Source organism: Etheostoma spectabile, chromosome 15 (assembly GCF_008692095.1).
Source record: "Etheostoma spectabile isolate EspeVRDwgs_2016 chromosome 15, UIUC_Espe_1.0, whole genome shotgun sequence".
Taxonomy (NCBI): Eukaryota; Metazoa; Chordata; class Actinopteri; order Perciformes; family Percidae; genus Etheostoma; species Etheostoma spectabile.
In genome coordinates this window covers 15,116,503-15,121,576 of record NC_045747.1, presented here as the reverse complement: position 1 = coordinate 15,121,576, position 5,074 = coordinate 15,116,503, and the positions used below count along the sequence as shown (strand labels likewise).

At 39.2% G+C, this 5,074-nt stretch overlaps 1 protein-coding gene across 3 annotated transcripts in view; it reads right to left on the bottom strand.

The window, feature by feature from the left end:
- The window catches only part of gjc1 (gap junction protein gamma 1), a 43,382-nt gene that overhangs the window by 10,075 nt on the left and 28,233 nt on the right, over positions 1–5,074 (bottom strand). Inside the window, exon 1 of one of the 3 annotated variants that reach the window (XM_032537872.1) lies at positions 1,617–1,920. The exons of the other annotated variants lie outside the window; for them this stretch is intronic. The gene's annotated coding sequence lies outside the window, so the exon portion shown is untranslated. Of the gene's footprint in view, positions 1–1,616; positions 1,921–5,074 lie in introns of those variants that run through there. 3 annotated transcript variants of the gene reach the window in all.

Sequence of the window (5,074 nt, the reverse complement as noted above, 5' to 3'; positions counted from 1 at the left end):
ACACACACACACACACACACGGGATGAAATAAAAAACATAAGTCACATACAGTATGTAAATTAAAAGAAATTAATAAATGAATAGATTCTGATATGAGGGAAACCCCAAGCCAACAAGAGACACATGGATAATTTTAATATATTTAATGTTATCTCATTAATTTCATAATAGAGCCAGTCCCTAGAAACAGAAATACTTCTACAGACAAAAGCATCAGAAAGCTATGAGACAACTTGAGGGTCAATGCCCTCTTCCTCTGTTCTGCCAATGTCTGTTCAGCATCCTCAGGCTACACTGGTGCCCCTCCGAGCCTCCACCTTGTCCCAAATACTCTGCACACATCAAACTAATCTGCTCACACAGTGGCTGGCCAGACATCTGTCCATGTGGCCCCCTGGATAATCATATGTGGGTTAAATCACAGTTGTTGAGATGCCATATAAAACCAAAAAATGTATTTCACAAAAGGTCACCAGCTTCCGCTTGTGATTTCCCCGCTATGAGTGGCGATAACCACTATACCAGCACCGCGCGAAAGACCCACCGCCTAGCTGAAAAAGCACAGTGGAGTTTCTTATATTGTGATTATCCCTTTTCCTTCTTTGAAGGCTGCATAGGCTTCTTTGTTAGGCACTCAGAGATATTCAAATCACGCCCAAAAGAATCCAGCATAGCTAAAAATGGATTTCTTATCAACTTTTCTGGTCGTTTTTTTCTTTTTTTAAGTTTCTTGAAGTGATTAAAAACATGCATGCCAAAAGTGACTTTGCATTAAGTTACGTTCACCCACACAGAATGTTATCAGAGTAGTTAATCACATCCACTTCATTCACTAATCTCTACCAGATTGTGGGGTGCATGTATTTAAACAGACACATTCAAACAAAGACATGAAACTTACTGGCAGAGTGATCAATGCACGTGACCATGACAAACAAATAAATCATAAATTCCAAAGGTTTGAGTAGACAGTACTTCCCAATTTGGGCCTCTGGCTCATAAAATGTGTAACGGAAGACATACAGGAATTCAAATCAGAAAACCCCACTAAAGAGGGATAAAAATGGAAACTGCTGAACATTGCGAGCAAATGTGAAACTCGGCCTGTGAGAGAATCTTGAGATGAGGAAGTCTTTGCTAAAAAATGGATGAATGAGCTCTTCTATATTGTGGAGGAGAGAGGCGCGTTCAAAAAGGAGCATTTGTCTCTCACTATTCGTGAGAAACTAAAAGTTCCCTCATTAACAGTGACCGAAGGGAATAAACGCAACGGTAAACCAGTTCCATATGTTACAGGATGAATCTCTGAGGCAGGAGCAGCCTCTCTCTGTGCATCTGTGTCTTTAATTCAGCTGCATGCTGAGAAATTGTCAGACAGACATGTAAATGATCTTTTTTAGTGATATGAAGTTCCCTTAAAGAGTATGAACAAGTTTAGGAAGACATTGCGCCGTGGCCAGACCTTTTGGTTAAGAGGTCTGGCTCCCTGATAGAATTGATCAGTTACAAATGAAACTTCCTGACTTAAAGTCATTTTCATTAAATAATACAAAATACGAGCACATGCAGACAAACAAGCAGCAAAGTAATGGAAGTGATGAAGCACCATACTCACTCTACTCCTTCTCTCCCAGATAACAGGTACTGTGTCCTTTGTCTCTCAACCTGAGGCCCCTCATCTCTGTCCTCTCGTCTTCCTTAGCCTCTTTTACATACCCTTTAACCTCCGCTGAAATCAAACAGCCCAGACCTAAAATCAACAACGGAATCCGACACAACAAAAAACTCCAAAACAAAACACAAGGCTCGGCTGCCGTTCTCTCATGAAGAGTCTCAGTGTGTGTGCCTAACCAAGTGTGAGCTCTTCCTGAAAGAGAGGAATGAGGGAGGCAGAGCATCTTGCCTGTGGTACTCAAAATGGTCCTCATTTACCCCGTCATCCCCTTCCAAACTGGGTCATGGTTGGGGGTGGGGATGTGTGTATTTGTATGTCTGTTGATGATGAGAATGAGGAAGAGGTGGTGGGGTTTTAATACCCCCTTGGAGGGGTGAAGGGAGGGAAAGTCTGACTGACAGACAGCGATAGGGTGGAAGAAGAAGTAAATGCTTTTCAGGGTAGATTTCTGAGACCTCTGGACACTGGACGCAACTGGACAGGGCCTACAGGGTAAGGGTAGCAATCAGGAACCTGGTCTTTATGCATCTAATGTAGCCTGCATGTCCTGTAGCCTCACAAGTCCAGTAGATTCTAATTAAATAGCTTACAGCATGTATTTTGCGTACATAGTGAGACGTTTTGTCCTTGATTTGCACAAAGGAAAAAGATATGTTTATTGAAGTAAGCAAGGTAGGATATGTTTGTACAACAATATTTAAGAAAAAAAACTACAAAAAACTACAAATGGGAACATGACAGAAAGTAGGAACTGTTACGAGAGCAACTAACGCGAACAGAGATGAAGCTTTGTTACATGTTTATTCTTTGCAACCTTTTGCTACAAGAAGCAATGGAGCTAATAGGAAATAAATCCAGAAACACTTGCAATTTAACTTTTTCGGGAACCCCCCTCCCGTCACACCTTTCAGATGTCGGATTAGGAGGGGCTGTGTCTGATCATTTCTGCAACTTTCCAACATTCACTTCCACTTCATGATGATTTATAAGCTGCACAAAGGTGCCAGATTTTGAAATTCTCTTTCTAGCTCTCCTTTTTCATTCTTTAACTACCTGTCACTTCTTTTTAGTACAACTGATTTAAACCAGTTCTTTTCTTCCCCAACATGGCGCTGCTCTGCTGGCAACATGGAGGAGGATCTTTCTATAGCTCTTAACAGATTGAATGGCTTTTGATTAATTGGCTGGGTGTTTTATCGCAGGTGGATGTTTGCACGTGTGTTATTTAATGTGTTTTATTGAGAGGTCTAGCCTTAAGGGATGACATTGCCATAACATTTGGTTCAGATGTTCCCTTCAGAATGAATTTGATATAACTTAAGTAATTCCCTAACCTTTTATTTATTAACAGCTTCAGGCAAACTTTGCCTTATGACCAGAACAAGTACAGCACCGAGTACCAAACTGGCATTCAAATCGTCTTCACCTGTACTTTGTGTTTAGTGCTAAAAACCAAATGGTCAATTGTAAAATAAAATCATGCTACATATCTTGGTCCTAATGCTTTAATACTGTATACTGTATATACATTTGTTGTTGTGTGTTTACTTGAAAACATTACAATTGGACACTATCTTGAAATTAGATTTTTATAAAGTCTTAAAACTCCAGTATCAGTTGGGCCATTCTCACAGTACTATTCAGACTACTGGCCATGAGTTTTATACCAAGTCCACTGTGTCAAAGTATAATAAATAATTGATGTCCAACATGCTGCATGTAATTAATGCCAGTAGATTTTTGGTAGAAATCTGAAAGAAGGCCAGTGAGCTTCCAACTAAATAAAAACTATTACTAAACTATTAGTCCACACTGAAAGTTTTTATAAAAGTCATAAAAGGACACTCGTTGAACTCTTTGTGATAAAAGTTGAGAAACATCCAAATAATCATCTGAGCCTGCCCTTATGCAGTTTCTGCTGGCAGATATATGGCCACTTGGTCATAATCCTCCCCATCACGTTCAGCCTCTGCATGCCCTTGTCCCTCCATCAATCTGCTCCCTCCCTAATACCCTCTCACAGAGTCATGATCGTGCAACGCTACGAACAATAAAAGTTGTTCGTTTGATATTGTCCAAATCCATTCACCAGCGGTGGTTGCTCAAATTAGGACTGCACGCTATCTCGGCCTCTATTCTATCTCTCTCCTCTGAGCGGACCAATTGCTATCACCAAAATTCACAGATCGTGTGCTGAGAAATCAGAGGGTATAAATCCTCTTTAAATTCATATCATGTCGCTCAAAGTCCACAGCTTCAGTTAAATTTGTTTTTCTTTAATGTTTGCAATTTGGTTTTGATGAATGTGACGTTGATAAGTGGGGAAATGTTTTTTTTTTAACGTTTCATCTTGGTAATAACCTTGAATAATTTGACGTCCTGATCTCCTTTTGATGTAGGCCTAAGTATTTCATGGAGCACTTTCTTCAGTCATACTTATTAATTTTTTTTTATAGAAAACTGCACTAGATGTGATTTTGATGGCTATAAAATACATACTAAAGAGAAATAATGTCAACTTTTCACAGCTAGTCATAATAAATTAATAGAGAAAAGTTCTGGGTACCTTGTGTGTTCAAACACTACCTGTGAATAATACAAAATTGCTATGTAAGCCATTTTGCCTGTTTGTTTATCCCACAGTCAAGGCCATCTTTGCAGACTCAGCCAGCACCTGGGTAGAGATGATTTATTACATTCATTTTCTGTGGACATAAAGTGGAACAACTCCATGTTACTGTGACGGCCAGTTTGCAGCACAGGGCGTTATAACTCAGTGGCAGAGCATTTGACTGCAGATCAAGAGGTCCCCAGCTTAACTCTGGGTGCCCCCTTCAAGAGAATACTTATAGTGCAAAAATGTATCCAGGTTTACAACAGGTAATACATGAGCACTTTGACTTGATGGCTGAAGGTCTGTTAACTGCGTCCCACATTCAAACTATGTATTCTTAGAAACTTTTAATATGTAGTGTGATCACAAAGTTAAATGTACTCAAATCAGACATTATCCACACTAAATACAGTGTTGATGGACGCCCTCCCACAATGCAATGTACAAAGGAAATAAAGGAGCAGCTTACAGCTAGAGAAAAAATTAAATACAAATTGTGAATCTTGGTCAAACAGCTCCGGAAACATTTTTTGTGGCAGTTTGATGGATGTCTGACATCGCACATATTGCATTCCTGTCAGCACCAAGCGGTTAAGAACGTTGAGTTTGGCAGAAACTGTATACTAACTGCTAAAAAAGTACAACAGCTAAGATATAGCATATACATTTCATGTGAAAATAATATGTAGTATGTAGTATACAACTGCATAACTGTTAGTATAAAGTTTAAATTTCTCTTGAACTGTCTCCCTTAAAAAAAAAGAAATATATATATATATATATA